The sequence below is a fragment of the Rhipicephalus sanguineus genome, chromosome 6 (genome assembly GCF_013339695.2).
Source record: "Rhipicephalus sanguineus isolate Rsan-2018 chromosome 6, BIME_Rsan_1.4, whole genome shotgun sequence".
NCBI lineage: Eukaryota > Metazoa > Arthropoda > Arachnida > Ixodida > Ixodidae > Rhipicephalus > Rhipicephalus sanguineus.
Window position 1 is genome coordinate 108,663,060 of NC_051181.1, and position 18,926 is coordinate 108,681,985.

Genomic DNA, 18,926 nt, shown 5'->3' on the forward strand with positions numbered 1-18,926 from the left:
GCTGGTTCTGGTGCAGAAGCCTAAGCGAATTCATTTATACTTATTATGCTATAGGCGTACATTCTGGAAGGTGCTAGGAGTTATGAAACGATGTTGTTGTTAACTCTTTTGTTACTGCGCCTACAGAACGTGGGTCACCGGTGACCCGAACGCCCGAGCAAGAATGTGAAAATACGGGAGCTCCTATCAACTAGTTGGGCTGTCTAGCACATTCAGTAAGCACTAATTTATCGTTTCCTGCATAGTTAGTTTCTTTTTTCCCGAGCAACGGCGATTTGTAACAGCGACTCGAAGATAGCGGTTCGGTTGGTTAGTTGGCGAAAATGGCAGACGACTCGGTAGCGAGATCCTCTCGGAAATGTCATTCTTTGTACAAATCTGTTGGGTCCGCAAGTGATTTTTCTGCTGTTTCTAGGGGAAGTGATTCTGAGGATGATGTCAAATCATGAAATACACTTCCGATAATAAAAAAAAACCGTTAAACTTGCCCAGGTCGCAGTGAGGTGTCAATCAGTGCGTTACACTTTCTGGCACATTGATTTTTCACTCCGATAGAAATGTCGTGAGGATGTTGGCACAATTATATCTTTTATTTGTAGTGTCTCAACAGGATATATGGTGACATCATCTTCAGCCAGTAGGGCGTAATGTTCAGCCCAAAAAGGGTACCAGGCCGTGTCCTCAGAGTAGTGTGGCGCAGTGAAGCGATATGTGTCACAAGGGAAATCGGGGCTTAGGGCATATTTTTTACAGCGAAAGTAATAAACAGGATTTGTGTTAACAAAAACGAGTGCGCGTGGTTGCACGTCCTGTAGAGACAGTCTTATGCTGAGGATTATGGTTCTCGGGAAATAGTCACGGCAGCAGAGAGGGTGATTTCCATTTGCCTGCCGCTCTATACGGGTATTGTCGAGCTTCCGCGACTACACGCCCCCAAAAACAAGCATATTCAGAACAAGTCCTACCGACTGTCGAAGCGGAGAAAATACAAAAAGTGCTATGAGAACAAAAAACTAGACGACCGGACAAATGCCAGTTGTAACGCCTGTTTTGCATAGTGGCACACCAACCTTAGGAAAAATATTTTTGACATCTTAGAGCTTTCAGGCATGGTTCCACATATTTCGACAGTGTCGCACATTGAACTGCGAAGACTTTTTTGGACCTTACAAGTTTAGAATATTTTTATTGTGTGCGGTGAAGCCATACTTCAGGATGTTTGGTGCCGTGTTCTGTGCTATACTTTTGGTATCTAAATTTTTAAGTGTGCTGCTGTTTAACATAATTTGCTGCAAAACCTACGGATCAATAGGAAATTCATTCTTCTTTTAAATTGTATTTATTGTATACTTTCTTTTTTGGCAAATTTGTAGAGGGGAAAAATACGACCGTGCAACCTGATGGAACAATGGAATTTTCACTCGGCAGACCAAAAAAGAAAAAAAGAAACTCTAGCGATTTTTGAGCTACATCATTCAAACCTTCCTTTAATATAGAAAACTGTTGAGCAACCATTTTGTATACTTCAGATTATTTTTTCATGTTTTTTTTTCTTTCCTGCTGGTAGCACAGCATTAAAAATGTTCTATGCAATGTTCAATAAATCTTCTTTTTCATGAACATTCTTGCATATTATGCCCTGATGTTCGTTTTTTGAAGTATTATCAATAAAAAGTACAATCGCTTAGCTTTATATTGACATATAATATTATGCTGTATCTATCATATTACTCATAATAAAAAATAATTAGTAGCGCATATAAAATTTGGCCAATTTTCCCATGGTTACGAAAGAGTAAAGGCGTTCCTAGATCTACCCGCGACCTCTTAGCTGCGGGCTGTAACAGCACAGATCCAAGAGAAGAGTGCGTTTGCCTGGATCTCCACTAACATCAAAACACCGAGAAAGCCAAGCTGAAGGTGCTCATACGGGTCGTCGTTCTTGTCTTCGAAGGTAAGATGCAAAGCGGCGAAGTCTGTTACTTCTGTCTTTCGGGAAGGAATGATAGCTTTTCAGTTAGCTTTCGTCAATCTGAAAAAAAAAAAAGAGTTCATTGCGTACAAAAATTACATCTTTGCAATATCACCCAAGCTTTCTAAACTGGTGCATATATGGTATAACTACTTTCTTTCTTCCTTGATTGCGCATGCTCGAACCTGCCGCTTCCTTCAGCATTTTTAACGCCTTCTCCGCAACTTACAGGTGCACGCTGGCAGGGTAGCTTGCGTGCCGCAAGCGCTGCTTTTGTCTAGAGAAACACTCTTGCGTCCGGTGGGGGCAGGACTTGCGTAGCGCATTCACAAAAGAGAGGTTAGCAGTTGCACACTTTAGCAATTTAAAATGTGCCGACATATGTAAAAGTAGCTTCTTATTCAATCGAGGGTAATATTCCCAAAAGCAGTGATCGCTGGTTAAAGTGATGACCCACTGGTCGCGGGATCGAATCCCGGCCGCGGCGGCTTCATTTCCGATGGAGGCGAAAATGCTAGAGGCCCGTGCACTGAGATTTATGTGCATGCATGTTAAAGAACCCCAGGTGGTCAAAATTTTCGGAGCCCTCCACAACGGCGCCTCTCATAATCATATCGTGGTTTTGGGACGTTAAACCCCAAAAATTATTAATATTAAAGTAAGTTTGATGTCTATAAGCTGGATGACATTATCTACAGGAACGTCATACATATTAACCAGATTGTCAAGACACTCGCATAACATGGAAATCACACCAGTCAGTGCTTCAGAGTTAATTTAATCAAAATCGTACTGAACAAGGTAGTCGTCAACATATCTAAACAGGTGTGAATTCGTTAACGCCTTCATTTTTTCTTTTATATCTCTGCCGAAACAGCCAAGATATAAGTCGCTCAAGGCAGGTGCTAGACAGGAGCCTGCGTTCTGAAGAGAGGTGATCCCTTCGCAATCTACGTATATTAGAATTTAGATTACACGCTGGGAGCGTTTTATCTAAAGCTAATGGAACCGGCAAGCCTTTGCAGGTGCAATTAAGAAAGTAGAAAGAAAGTAGTTGTATCATATATACACGGATTCTCCCACCGCTTAAAGAAGGTGGCCAGAAAGTGGAAGTAGATGTTATTTTTGCGCTCCGCAAAATTAATAAGCTTTGCAAGTCTACCGAGCCTTTTCTTAAGTAACGCCGAGGATGCGCGAAGAACCACCAGTGCCCTTTTGTCGCTTGTGCACAAGGCGTTGTTTATCGCCTTGCATTGTCCGTGCAGTTAAATGTATACATAAACCAGACAGGCTGCTGCTGAATGACAGGTTAAGGGAGCGCAAGCAGAAGCTCAACTGTTAGCGCAATGAGCATGTGTGAGTGGACTGCAGCATGTGCGGTGGCCTGCTTCAGTTTAATGAATGTGCAGTCTTGCTTGAGAACATGTATGAGGACGCACGGGAGTTAGTCGAGGCTAATTTGACTGCAAAAGAAGGTGCCAACTGTGTTACTGCCCCTAACATTACTCGTAGCTCAATGGACATCACCTATCTGGATGATGCTGGATTGCATAGATTATATCTTTTTTTTTTTTGCTATTCTCGTCTCTGATATAAATAGCACACGTTTCCGAAATAAAAATCGGTAGTTAGTAGCCCACCTCCTGTCGTCTTTGTTCCTGTCTTTTCGGCGCTATGGGTACGATTGGTAGCGTTAGACATTTGTAAAGTATGTGAAAAAATCATGTTTGGCGCTAATTTACATACTCCTGTCTTCTTTACGCTTTATACTGCGCATAAGTTCATGGCAAACCATTTTTTTTTTTTGCAGTGGCGCTAACGGAAGCGGCACCCCGTGTTCCGGGAACAGGTGGCGGAAGCAGGTGGGTTGCGCGTAATGTAAGTATACTTGCGTAATAATATTACTCGGCGATCATACGAAATAGGACGTCATAAGAGTGCAGCTTATGCTGAAATTGTAATGAAGACTTTTTCTTTTCTCCTGTTGTATAAGGTGGTTAAGCGTTAGTTAAGTTCTTCTAGTTTGTTCCACTCGCCTCGCTGGTTGCGCGACATTTGCTGCTGCCGCCAAAGAAGCCGAAGACGAGAACTTTTCATCTGCTGGCACCTTGAGGAAACGACCGCTCCGACATAATCTGGATAGAGACGTTTATTCGTTTCTCTTCCCCCTTCCTGTCACTGCACCCCTGCTTTTATTCCCTGTCTCCCCATTCAAACACTCTTACAGTCCAATCGGAAAGCAGGAGTAACTCTCTTCTTGTCTCCCGGTCGGCTGCCGCTGAAAGTACCAGGCCCGGATTCCTCCTCGCCACCTCCTCGCAGGAACCACCGCCTCTCGCCCATTCGTCGATTCGCCGCCGCCGCTCAGCTCCCTTTCAACCCGGTTTCCGGAATGTTCGGCCTCATGCGTCGACGGGTCGTAGGAAAGCACCTCCGGGTACGTACTTGCCATGCTGGGCTGACGGGCCGTCAATACAATTGGCCGTGCATCATTGCCGCCGCCTTTGGCTGTCACAGCGAAGGCGCAAGTGTACCTTCCGTCCCTGTAGCCCGGCTGGGCCACGGTCTCCTGTAAGGCACCATAATTGACCCCTTCGGGAGACGTGGGTCTTCGCGTCCTTTGTGACCAGCAGACAGTCGTCGTTCCACCATCCGGTACCACCGCTTCCGTGTTGGCGCAGGCACGCCGGCCGCGGGGCGGGTAACAATATGAAGGTATTCGGCGAACGTACGAAGTTCGACCCCAACACCTCCCCTCCAACTGTGTTGCACTGTATCTATGACATGCGACACACACACAACCGCATATTCACACATGTTCACTGACTCGACACGTGAGGCACCACTGTCACTCGTACCCCATTGACTCTGCCGCGCGCACGCGCTGACAAAGCATGCACCCCCCCCTTAACTCGCTGTCCCTTTTATGCATCATCGTTAGGAGTCACCAACCGCGACATTGCGTCGGCATTAGCATTTAGACACCCAGGCCATACGATTGACGCACAAACAGTGAGTACTTAACTGCCAAACAAGAATATAACGCTCCAGCCGAACAAGGAAAACAAGAATCGGTTTTGAGGCTTTCGTCACAAAAGGGCCACGACTCAGTCGTCGATAGTTAAGCTTCCGCTTGACCCCATCTCGCTGCCCACAATAATGCACCGCTAAAGCTAGACGTGTTCCTGTGAGCAATCTCGCGCTGCACCAACATCAGGAACCGAATTTTCAAACAACATCCGTAATTGCACGTACTAGTGCCGCTGCGAGCTTCCATTCCGCGGATGTACGACTAACCTAGCTCTACTCTTGCGGTTGCAATCCTCACAAACAACCGAGCGATTCTCGCGATAACCTTTCCTCATTCGCTTACACACAGAACACACGCGAAAAGAACAAACAAACAAAACCAACTTTCGCGTGGCTCAGCCGAAACTCGCACAAAGCCTAGCCTTGCCTATCTTTCCCGCAAGCTACCAGCTTAACTCCAATGTTTCCGCTATCCGACACGTGGGACACCCTGATTTAACGTGCCCCTGCGTCTACGCATGACACGCAACGGAAACGCCACAAACTCTTTTCACAGTCAGCTGCCGTAGCCCTATTCAAGGCGCTCATCTCTTAAGCCCTCGACTCGCTCTAATGCGTGTCACTAACCTTCCGATAGTTAAGTGCACAACACATATCGGTTAACAAAAAACATACGGCACTAACAAAAACAAAGTTTGATACTAGTTACCTTAAACTATCAACAGTCGCGGAAATAACAAGGAAACTAATTCTTAACTAAAATCAACAAAAAAAAATTCCTTTTCCACAAATCCTGAGTCTACCTTCCATGAAAAGCTAAGAGTTGTCCTCAACGACTTTTCAGACGCACTCGCGGTGGTCGCGCCCAGAACGCTTTTCTAGTCAAGCGGGGTGTAAGACACACATGAAAGTTAACCATTCCTTCGTCGAACCCCACTACGTTCCTCGAAGCGGACCCGCCTTTGTCGCCTCCTCCTTCCTCGCGAAGGTCACCGACCTTGCGAACTCGCACCTGAGCCAACGCTCCGCGAAACAAACAACAGGAAGGTCTTTTGCCCTCCGACCCCTTCCGCGCACAATACGCTGCTCTTTTCTTTTTCTTTCGGCGGCTCGGACGCATGCGGTAGACACCTGTCAACGATGAGAATCGCACCCTTCTTGCAATTTCGCGCCGACGTCTGCAGCACTTTTTCAAACGCGTCGCGATCTTGGCCGCATTTCTGTTTTTCGGACGCTTTCTCCTTTTTGCCCGCTTCTTGGTGCAAAATTTGGAGCCTTCCGTCCACCTCCGATGCTCATCAGCATCGACATGCTCGTCAGCTGTCACGCGCGTACTGTCTCGATGATTGCCTATCAATTCAACATTCGGCCGCTTCCGCGTTGAATGCGCTGCGCTTTTCTTATCTTTCCGGCTGCTCGGACGCATGCGATAGATACCCGTCAGAGATGACAACTGCACTTTTCTCGCGATTTCGCTCCGTCGTTTGAAGCCTTTTCTCAAACGCGTCGCGACCTTTGCCGCTTTGTCCTTCGGACGCTTTCTCCCTTTTGCACGCTTCTTGGTGCCGACTTGGGAGCCTTTAGTCCGCCTCTGGCACACATCGACATCGTCACAAGCTTCGCCTGTCTCGCGCGCACAATGTTGATGACTACCTTGCAATTCATCCTCTATTTCAGTCACTAGACTGGCGGACAGCTCAACGCTCTCTAGGACAATGCCGCTACTTACTCCTATACAAGGCAGCTCGCATACCAGTGAGCTGTTCGCAACTGCATTGTCCTCTCCACTCAGATCTTCCGTTAGCCCTTGTGGCTTTTGGATTCTCAGAGTGGAATCTCCGTCACTTTCGGCATTCAGAACGGCAGGACTTACATGTATGAGCTCTCCTGTGCGCTCCTCTTCGCGAGATACCCGAAAAGCCTCTAAACTCCCGACTCCCTCCTTAGCTGGCGCGCCTTCCCTGACATCGTCTACAGTGCTGTGAGGTTCCTTTCCGGTGGAAACCATCACCACGGAATCCTCACACCCTGACTTGGCCGCGAGCTCTCTTTCCTCGGAACGGGTTAGGGCATCAGCTATGCCTTCACCAGCACTAGCCTTATCTTTGGCCTCAAACGGCACCGCCGCTACATCGCACCGTTTGTGCGCTACATCTACAGATGTCAGGCCTCTTTTTTTCAGTACATCAAGCTCACGGTGCAACCTTTCTAGCTCTTCGTCTAATGCCTGCATCTTCCTCCTATATTCTTCGAGTTTTTCCTGCCTGCGCTTCCATTCCTCTTTCTCTATTTCTTTTCTGCGCTTCCTTTCCTGTTCCTCTAAACATTCCTCGTCGTCTGCCCCGATTGCCTCGATCGCCTCAATGATCTCCGGCTTTTCCTTAGCCTCGGCAATTTTCAATTGAAGCTGTAGCAGCGCTAGCTGCTGTTCCGACGCCGTATCTGACGTGCCACTACCATGACCCCCCGTGCCGCTGTCGGCGACTCCCAACGCCTGCAAGTTTCCTGCCCCGTCCCCGTTCATTTCCGAGTTGTCCCTTTCTCTGTCTCGCAAGTTGTAATGCTTTGTCATCGCTTGCGCCCAACAGAAAATCAAGAGGTACCCGCCTGCAGTAGCCTTGCGGTGCGCTCTTCCTCCTCGGAATCCGGTGGACTAGCCTTGCTTCGTTGATCCCGCAGCGCGGTAGTCAGTTGAAGGTGGTTGTCGTCAGTCTCGGCCGATGTCGCTCCCCGCTGTCCTCCTCAGTTCAGCCATGCAGATCCTGCTCGACTGCGCCAGTTACGTTCTTCTCGTTTGTTCCACTCGGCTCGCTGGTTGCGCGACATTTGCTGCTGCCGCCAAAGAAGCCGAAGACGAGAACTTTTCATCTGCTGGCACCTTGAGGAAACGACCGCTCCGACATCATCTGGATAGAGACGTTTATTCGTTTCTCTTCCCCCTTCCTGTCACTGCACCCCTGCTTTTATTCCCTGTCTCCCCATTCAAACACTCTTACAGTCCAATCGGAAAGCAGGAGTAACTCTCTTCTTGTCTCCCGGTCGGCTGCCGCTGAAAGTACCAGGCCCGGTCCTCCTCGCCACCTCCTCGCAGGAACCACCGCCTCTCGCCCACTCGTCGATTCGCCGCCGCCGCTCAGCTCCCTTTCAACCCGGTTTCCGGAATGTTCGGCCTCATGCGTCGACGGGTCGTAGGAAAGCACCTCCGGGTACGTACTTGCCATGCTGGGCTGACGGGCCGTCAATACAATTGGCCGTGCATCATTGCCGCCGCCTTTGGCTGTCACAGCGAAGGCGCAAGTGTACCTTCCGTCCCTGTAGCCCGGCTGGGCCACGGTCTCCTGTAAGGCACCATAATTGACCCCTTCGGGAGACGTGGGTCTTCGCGTCCTTTGTGACCAGCAGACAGTCGTCGTTCCACCATCCGGTACCACCGCTTCCGTGTTGGCGCAGGCACGCCGGCCGCGGGGCGGGTAACAATATGAAGGTATTCGGCGAACGTACGAAGTTCGACCCCAACAGCGTTATCCTTTGGGACGAAACGATGTATTTTTTGGAAATGCGCAAGTTGTTAGCAGCCAGAAACGACGTACTGATGGCGCGACAAAAGTCACAAATTTCTGAATAACGTAACACGGAGGACATGGGCAGTATTTGTTGATACATTAACATGAAAGCATGATATCCCATGCTAACGAGTATTCGCGTTAGTGAACTTTCATATACTCAGTACATTCCGAGCATTAGCATCACACCAGGAAGCTGGTTCCGTGTTACCCCTTGACTAAGACTGAATATGTGTTAAATATATGAAGTCTCGGTTGGGACGGCATTTCATCTGGTACGGAAGAGAGAGATCATATGGTCACACATGTATACAGGAGCCATGAGATATCATGGAGATTTTAGAAACGCCACGAAAAGTCTTTTTGATGTGTCGTTCGAACGCTGATAGGTGTTTGATTTCGAAAGGCACGTAGTCACACCTGTCTGTCTTATTACCGTCTACCGGTCTTGTGGTCAAAGCCATGGCTTGTTTATGACTCCAAGTGTTGTTTCCTTCCTGTATGGATCGCATTTCTATAGGTATTGCCCTATAGTCACTTAAGGCCCTAGTTGTATCTATATTATCTATAACTTTCTATTGGCTGCTAAGCCCAAGACTCTAATTTATGTTTTCCCGTGAATCACCTTAGTAGTAGTAGTAGTAGTAGTAGTAGTAGTAGTAGTAGTAGTAGTAGTAAAAACATTTATTGCTTATATAACGTTTCTGGGCGAGTGGGTGGGGTCCTCAGTCCAGGGCTCCACTGGCTTTTGCGGCTCGCTGGGCTTCGTCGAGCAGAGCCAGCTGGCTCTCCCGATCCTTGCTAGCAAGCCAGCTCTCCCACTGCCTTGATCGAGATTGCGTCCCCCAAAGGGGAGAATTGACGTTTGGGGGCCGCGACTGGCATTCCCACGTAATGTGGGCGAGAGTTGGCCGTTCTCCACACCTTATCGTTTCAGCAAATGAACCGTGTTACTTTGGACGAAATCGCTATATTAAATGAAGATAAACAAATCAATACTTATTTGGAATTTATCTGAGAAAACAGAGGTTAGCGTCTACTTCGACACGATTTATAATCACGAGAACACAAGGCTACGACTTCCCGTGGAGTTGAGCGAGACACCTGTTTTAAGCTCCTAGCCTACAGTGCTAGGAAACCAGATGGGTCTTCAGCGCAGCTTTGCAGCCTACAAAAGGCGCGGTGACCTTTTAGTAGACCGAACGGGCCACCATGTAGGTACGGCCGGGACACTCCACGCATCCCGACTAGCAGCCACACGCTTTTTAGCCAAATTGTACCTTATTACGGCTTTAGCGATCGTGCATCTCGCATAGGCGACAGTCTATACAGACTAGCCAGACTATCGCTGGTCGTGGAGCACGCCAAGAGTGGCGCCGTTTTCGTCTGTATGCGCTTCAGTAGTGGCTGTCGGGTACAAATGGCGTTGCGACGTCGAAGCAAAACGCTACGTAGGAGACATCGCGCCGCACGCAGGATACCTGGAAGAAACGTCCGCTCCGCCGTAAAGGAGCTGGGCCAGCGACGACGCAATCGATGCCTGTTTAGGCATGCGACTTCACTAATGCATCGGGCTTTAATACTTGGAACACAAAGTTCAAATACAAAAGTCGGAATATTTCTGACGTTAGGAACACGGTGTGCTCTTGACACTCTCCCAGTCGCTTTCTGTATTGGGGAAGGACGATATACGCCGATCCCTAAGGCATCACCATCGTAAAGAGGGTCTCACCAGGTCACTTGTCTTTAACTACCCAGTTTACTTGCATGCTATCAGTATTAGTTAACACTGACTAAAATTGTTTAATGATAACTAAATGATTGATAGTGCTGACTATATATAAGCTGTTAGAACACCATACTGTCTAAAGTCAGGTTCAGTCCAGTACATGTGCTGAGGATACCTACTGTTTTTTTTTTTTTGTGCTTACTTGGTGTAAATATGTGCTGCGCTGAAGTCACTGATGTGTACCTGTGCATGTATGTGACGCCACTCACTGTTTTGCACCACACGCGTTCCTGTAAATTTTAGCCACCAAGTAAATTTCTCAAAGTGGCTGGACGTTGACCACAAAAATGTTATATGTAGTTTTTAAAATAAACAAATAAGTAAATAAATAACGCATCCTTCTTCATCTCTTATAGGGTAAGCTGTGTAAGCCGAATGAGTCTTCGGAAGATGAGGAAATGTCGCCTGCTGCCTGTGAGTACTTCCCATCTACAGTCGCTACGTTTCTCTTCTTGGAAGCATTAGTGTTATGCGTTATACTCATATTCATCGTGACCTTCTGCCTATCTTTTTTCCACTGATGACGAAGGCCTCACTATCGCTCACAGGTAGCGAGCGACTGATGTTAGGATAGCTGTTATATAGAAACCCGAGGCACATTCCTTGCCGTCGGCGTAGGCGTGATGTGCCATATAAAGTACAAATTGATAACATATTCCCTCGCGTCGTATGTTCAATGTGCGAGTGAAAGCGTGCTACAGCTGCCAGCGATTGCGGCGCAAGTGGAGGCAAAATGGACTCGCCGTCTCAGTGGCGTGAAAGTCGTGTGTAGGGGTGGCGGAGGTGGGCTGCCTGCCTCTCTCAGAAACTGCGTACCTTGAGCTGCAGGGTTTAGTCGCTCGCGGCCACGCGCGCCTCAAGTCCTAACAACGCGTACGCGTTACAGCACATGAGCGCGTGGCGTGCCCTCTCCCTATGCGCGCCTTCTCCCTCCATAGGAACGCGACGCGACGCCAAGTCTACACGCCACGCGCTGAGGCTTTATAACGAGTGCGCGTGGTTAGGGCTTTATCTTGTCCAGGTATCCGCAGACTGCTCATACATTTGTACCTCTTAGTTTGCAGAGGAGTTAAAGATGGCACTAAGGATGCTTCGCTTGCTGCTGCGGCCGTGTGTCATTGCCCCAGAGTTTTGTTCAGTCGTGCCAGGTGGCATACTAAAGTAGTGAGCTGCTAGCCTTACTTTTTATATGATTACTATTTGTCGCAATTGTATTCATTACTTTGCCCTTGCGGTGAAACTAGCTTCTTTATACTGCTCACTACTTTCTCTATATCTATTACAACATTCCTAATGTTTCTGAGATGCTGAAGCGCTTATGTGAAAGGTCAGTTTTCCCCATAGAATATGCACTCATAGCGAATATGAGCAAACTTCGCAAAAAGAAGAGGACTAGAAAGAGTGGACACAACACTCCGGCGCTCGTAATGTCTCGACTCATCATACTGGGCACAACACGAGCTCTGCAGTGTTGCGTCCACTCTTCCTAGTCCTATTTCGTATTGCGCTCTTTCGTTTATATTCGCGATTAATACTTACCACCTTGCGCAGTTCACAATCCTATTCATTTATACATTACCCGTAGTAAGTCAAACGTAGCTGTCGTGATATAGGGCATCAAGGCTTAGTAGTTCTTAGAGTTCCGAATGCATTGCGTATTGATCCAGAGCCGTGTTGCTTTTGTGAGCCACCGGTATTATGTCATCCAATTCGCAAAGTAAGAAGCCAGTCTGTATTTCACTGCTAATGAATGAAAGAGGACTTCATCAGTGAAACTGCTGCACATAATTGACCTAAATACCATTGGTGCACTATACGAATGAGGACAAAGATAATGGCGACGAAGCGGCAGCTTGCTCTTGCAGGCATGAGCGAAAACAATTTGACGCAGCAGAGCAGGATTCAGAAACCTTAAGGTATTAGACCTGCCAAAGCGTCCGATAATTTGGTGGAGGTCATTGAAGTACGACGAAGAGCTATAAACAAGGCCGAAGAGCTATAAACAAGGCAGAATTTGAGGGCAAGATGCAAGCTTCAAGAGATGAAAAATCCTTCAACAGTGGTTGTCGCTGGAGTTGCTCCGTTAATAGCAAGTCCACGTGTCAAAATTCTGGCTCCAGCAACACCCCTTGTTCAAGGATTTCTCATTTCTAAGAAAGAGCTTGGATCATGAGCGCGCAAACTTTCTTTTGAACTTTTGAGATGCGCTAACTAAAGTCTTGCTGATGTACCCTGCTAGATTTACAAGATTTGCATGTGCGAATAGCGTCCTCCAGATTATATATATATATATATATATATATATATATATATATATATATATATATATATATATATATATATATATATATATATATATATGGATAAAGAGAATTTCTGAATGTCCACGCCCGCTCTCTGTGGAATGAACAACGCTGCCACTGCTTATTATAGACTCCGCTCAAAGGCGCAAGGTATCAGGCTCTTGCACCACCACAGGTGGCGGGTCCTGATCGCCGACATCGTCCTTGGTGCACTTATTGTGTCTCACCTCTTGTTTTCCACCCGTTCATGGTTGGAACATGACAGGAATAACGCGCGTTGCGCGTATTTCGTTCAGAACTCCATAGTCGGCACAATTCGGAGTGCCCTCGCACAGGTTGGCGGCCACTTCCATCATGGGAAATACATTTGTCATGGCAATAAAACACATAAATTACCTTCATCTTCCTCATGGGTAACTACCTTCATCGCGCCTGCGTCTTCCTCATCTGTAATCTTTGTCAATGCCCCAAACAGCTTGCTATCATACCTGCCGGCGGCCGTCATTCGCCTGATATACATTTTCACCCATTGTTTCCGGTCCGCATCAATATACCACGCTTTTTCCATCTTTTATATTCATCCGTACGCAAGTGGGATTCTGTCGCGCCCGATTACACCGCGCCCAACGCCATTACGTGAGCTTTGTCAATAAAGGCTAGTTTACTGCGCCAAACCATCACCGTCAGGAGTCTCATGAAATGGGCATAATAGAAAAAAAATTACCGCAGTATTTTTGTGCACCGAACGGTCAATATTTCATCAGCAATTTCAGTATAAGCTAACTAGCTCGTGTAAACTAATTCGTTTACCAATAAGCTGTCCTTGCGACTTTGGTGGATGTGCTTATTACGGCATCATGCCATTAGCAGAGTGTAACGTTAAGCCAGTTGATGCGTAGCTTAACGGAAGAATTGTGGCGCAAAGTGAAAACGAGGGAAACAAGAGGAAAGTAAGAGAGGCCCCATGTCTTGTCTTCTCTCGTTTTTTCCTCGTGCTGAGTTTGCGCCGCAAATCTTGCGTTAAAACATCATACCTATTATTGGTGCAGCGTGGCAGCCGCTCCTTGGTCGCTGCTGTCAATTCTTGTTTGAAGTCGTTCAAGAATTTATCGTTCTAGCTCTACCGTGAACAAACATTTCACCGCTTATACCCCGCAGAGCGACAAAGCAACCGAGCGGTTCAAATGGACGCTGATGTTTAGTACAGCGTCACTGTTCTTGCCGTCGCTTCTATAGCTAGGCCAGAAAAAAATAGTTCCCAGCAATATGTTCACGAGAGCAATTCTTTAGATATGTAGTCGGTAAAAGGGATCCTACACCAGTGAGCTGCTGTTATGAGAAATGTGTAGCATTGGAAAGTGACGCATCATTTTGATTAAAACACAATCAGTGACAAAGCAAGCAAATACGCTCTTTCAATCACTTTCAGATCTAGCCTATTAATAGATATGAACAGCGACAGAAAGTAGAGCACGATTTTATGCGATTCTACAGTTGCTCATGCTACAATTGCCGAACAAACCGCTGCTCGCAACACAAACTATTCACGCAATTCACTTTTCCTGGCAGTTACCCCTCTCTGACAATTAGGCGCGTATGTTATATCTGTCTTGGCATCGTTATTGGCTACTTCAAATATTTTTTTCTGGCAAGGACAAGCGAAACGACTTCTCCGGTAAATATACATATATAGCCTTCGCTGATCAAGGAAGTTTTCGTATCGAACGTGTGTGTCTGTAGCTGTAGAAGATGCAACATCAAATATATCTTGGAACGCAAACAGGCGACCCAACACGAAACCGGTTCTGGCACAGAATCTTAAGCAAGCTCTATTCTAGTTATTACGCCACATGCATTCATTTTTAAAGGCACTAGGAGGAACGCGAAGATGTTTTTACTTTAGGCGTAAGCACACGTACGAGAGGCTGCTATAAATACAGGCTGCCAGAGCACAGATCTGGCAGAAGTGACTGCGTTTGTCTGGATCACCACTCATCTGCAAGCACCATGAATGTCACGATGAAGAGGGTGGCGCTCATATTGGTTGTCGTTCTTCTCTGCGAAGGTAAGTTCCATAGAGCCGGGGTCTGTTACGGCCATCCTTCGTGAAGCGACAATAGCGTTTGAGTTAGATTCTGTCAACAAGAGTTAGTTTTCGTCCAGTAAAAAAAATCATTGCGTTCAGAAATCATATTTTAACTATCACCCAAGACTTCACTCACAAGAGAATAGTAACTTATGCTTTCTATTGAGAAGAAGAGAAAGAAGAAACGTGGTTGAGCAGATGACATATGAGCATTCATTATGAGTCACTGACGACATGCAGGATCGAGGTGATACCGGTCAAACACGAATGCTCATTGTACGCATTGAAGCAGGCGCAAGAGCATTTGTTGTTTTCTTTTCGAGAGCAGCTCTTAGGTGTCCGTTCCTGCGGTGCGCAGTGTCGCCGTCGCCGTCGGTGGCGTAGCCGATAGACATGACAAAAATAAAACGGGAAAAAAACAACGAGCATCGAATTGGACTTGAACCCGGGGCGTCTGCAAGGCAATCGAGTATTCTACCACAGAGCCGCGCTGGCGCTTGAAACTCATTTGTAAAAAGTCCCTATACAGGCGTCATGTCGATCAAGGAATCGCGTTAACCTATGTAATACAGCGTGGCAGAAGAGTAAAATAACAACCAGTCATCAAGCAATGCTAATTGCGCAACCAGTGTGTGGTTTAATGCTTCCTGCCCACTGCAAAGTGCTCAGCCATAATTCTTCGTCATCAGCCACATGCAGCATCAACAAAGCGCACATAATACCTTACAGATGTGTAGCGGGTACCTCGCTTACCCGCACAAAGAAGAATAATGGCGTAGTGGGGGCCGCCCTACGTAAAAAAAAAATATGATTTATGGCGCAGTGGATACCTCGCGTGTGTACTTGTATTAGCTGCCCCGAGAGAGTTTAGAACGGGCTCTAGAAAGGCCACTCTACCAGCTTTCGATGGTACTGTGATACGCGCTCCGGGGAGGCCTGGCGTTTTAGAGCGCAGCTCTAAGGCGCCCGCGCCTCCTTTGAGCGGCGCACCGTTGGTGTCGGCTTAATTGATAACGCGAACCAGGACGAAATAAGCGAACGCGTAGCGCTCGAGCGCTGGCAGTTTCTGTGGCGATATGTAACGATTGTTACGAAGATACGACTGCGTAAAGCCAAAACTTCAAACACAGTTGGCGTTGGCCCAACGCGAAGCTCCATTCAGATTTCGCATTAGGCAGTATCATAATCGTGGGCGAATTTTTTTTTTTTCGCAGTGATGTCAACGGAAGCGGCACGCCGTCAACCCGCTAGATCGCGCAATACAAAGCGAGTGATGTGTGGTGTAAGTATCCGTTCGTAATAGTACTGCTCACGATAATACGAAAGGAAACTTCAAAATAACGTTTGCTTAAGAGTCTATCCTAAAAAAACGCTGTGCTTTGGAAGCAAACGGTGCTTCTTTCTTTTTTTTTTTTTTTTTGAAAATACGCAAGTTGTCAGCAGCCAGAAGTGAAGTTGAGAAGACGTGACAAATCAGACAAATTTTTTTAAACAGCAAGCATTCGTCAATAGATTAAAGGGAACATTGTATCACACCCAGATAACAATGAAGATAGGAACGAATACCTGCTGACGATTTATCAGAGCTCACAGAGGTTAGCGCCTACTTCGAGCGACTTATAGTCGCGGGAACCAATGGCTACAAGGTCCCATGCATTGTAATCAGACACCTGCTTCAGGCTGCTATTGCAAAACCTGGTGTAATGAAGTATCTGCTCTGGGGATACGAAGACCATGTCCGCTGTATTGACGGAATTCTCGTTTTGAGGCAGATGCGAAATTAGACATGTGCTTCTGTGGTAAAAAGAACACGCCAAGGTACAGCGTCTACATGCAGTTACCTACAACAACCGTTTTATTGGAGGCACGCATTAAATAGAGGCAAATACGAATGGCTTTAGGATCGTAAACTGAGACGCTGCAATGCAATATTTGTTATGACTATTTCACCTTGCTTTTTGAGCATGTTCGTCTGGCATTGTGCCTCGGTAATTAAAACTCAATTGCCTATCGACACTTACATAAGCAAAATTTTGTACCTATACCGATAAAGCTGTGCATCAATAAATAATGTGAAAGAGTCACATTATTATTATTATTATTATTATTATTATTATTATTATTATTATTATTATTATTATTATTATTATTATTAGTAGTAGTAGTAGTAGTAGTAGTAGTAGTAGTAGTAGTAGTAGTAGTAGTAGTAGTAGTAGTAGTAGTAGTAGTAGTAGTAGTAGTAAGTGCATAAAGCTTAAAGATCTGAGCAAGAAGCAAATTGAATTACATGTCGCCAAAGACGCTGGCGCGGCGGTGATATCTCACTGCATACCAACACCGTAATTCCGCGAATACATGGTTGAGGAAACGGTAGCAGAAAATAGCATTTTTGTTGGTGCTGCTTTGACAAGGCTGTTAAAGCTGGATGTACCAGCCAGCATGATATGCGCCAACTGAAAAAGCAGCAAAGATGAGCAGCAAGGAGCAAAGAGCACCTGCAGGCTCATTTGAACCTGTACGTGCTACCTGCCCGGTAAATCTGTCTAAATAGCTGAAAGGTGGCTGCGGAAACGTGGTACGCAATTTTAAAGTAAATAAACCAATAACATATCGTTGTTCGTCTCTTGCAGGGCAAACTATGCGCACCTGGTGAGTTCTGCGGTGACTTCATTAATCCCCCCCAATGTGAGTACTTTACATCTACAGCCATTTGGTTTCCTATCTTTGAGCGCATTGGTGTTATGTGCTCCATTCCACCTCATCGTCTTCACCCTAAGCCTATCTTGCTTTTATAGCAGGACGAGATGCTTTCCCCATGATCTCCTACACATCAAGTTCAGCGCGATATGATTCAATTTTGCGCTTTCGAATTTCTTAGTTTCGTTACCTCATATCGACATTTACATATTCGGCCGCGTTTCCCACAGCTTGCTATCCGTTCCCTCAGTTCCAGCAGTACCTACGAAATGCACAGCGTCGTTCGAGCAGCAAGTGCCAACTTTGAACACGAGGGTGCGCGCGCTATCTCAACCGAAAGCAGTAGACGGCTCGCATGTCCATGTGCAGGACTCACGAATTCAAACGCGACATCAGTTTTTTCTAGTATGACGACTTGTATGCGGAATAACTCCAGATAACGAGGTCATCTTGCGACGAATCTGGTCACTAAAGATAACGTAGGCTTGGATCTACGCGTTCGAGTCGAAATTACGCCGATATGGGCCGAACATAAGACAGAGGAAACGAAAGCATGCGTGTTACTTAGCCCTAAAATGGAATGGGAAAAAATTTATTCAGCTCCGTCTGGGCGTGAACAAGCACGTAGCGGGCCGCTCTCTTAAATGTCCCGTTTCAATCCGTGGGTACTGTACACGCGGTACTGTGCATGCGGTACTGTACATGCATTACTGTACATTCCGTATAGTAATGTATCACATTGCACGCTACATGCGGTACAGTACTCACCGCTTACTTCGCATTAAGACGACAGGCAGCACGAAAACCGCCTCGTTCCTTGCAGCGGCCGTATTCCCTTGCACCTTACACCAAGGTTTTGTAGAGCTACGCGAGATGAGTTCCACGTACAAACGAAAAACGATGCTTTATTGCCAACGTTGCTGCCTGGTAGGGGCCTTCGCCAGGCCGTACATTACATATAAAGATTAATAACTGCATATATATATATATATATATATATATATATATATATATTATATATATATATATATATATATATATATATATATATATGATACCGTTTTCATTATTTACTGACCAGGTGCTGAGAAAATCTCATTTTCTTCTTTTTTAGGTGCTCGGGAGGACCCTGAACTTATTGGATGAAGAATAAAATAAAATTCCTGCCCATTGAGCAAAATCGAAGCCGATAGATAGCTGCATCAAGGAAAGCACACTGGAGGAACATGATCAGCATCATTGTGGGCTGAAGAAGTGGACTGCCATTTCTTACTTCAATAAGCACGGTGTTGAATTTGAGGTACCAACCGAATAAAGCGTCCACACAGCCCTTTAAATATATCCAACAAGTGGAGTCCTTCGTTCAACAGGTCGCATTATGACAAAAGTAAGCAGAAGAGATGTGCGCAGAAATCGCAGACGGACGATGATTGTCGATGAGGGCGAACCGCCGTAGGCTTCTTGAAAGCGATTCGCTGCATGAGAA

General features: G+C 46.3%; 1 long non-coding RNA gene across 1 annotated transcript; it reads left to right on the forward strand.

Annotated features, from left to right (window-relative positions):
• The first annotated feature begins 14,521 nt into the window (after positions 1-14,521).
• LOC119396146 (uncharacterized) lies at positions 14,522-18,679 on the forward strand. The gene is made up of 4 exons (XR_005184391.2): positions 14,522-14,722; positions 15,958-16,025; positions 17,374-17,428; positions 18,555-18,679. It is a non-coding gene; the product is annotated as an uncharacterized LOC119396146 (long non-coding RNA).
• Positions 18,680-18,926: the final 247 nt, after the last annotated feature.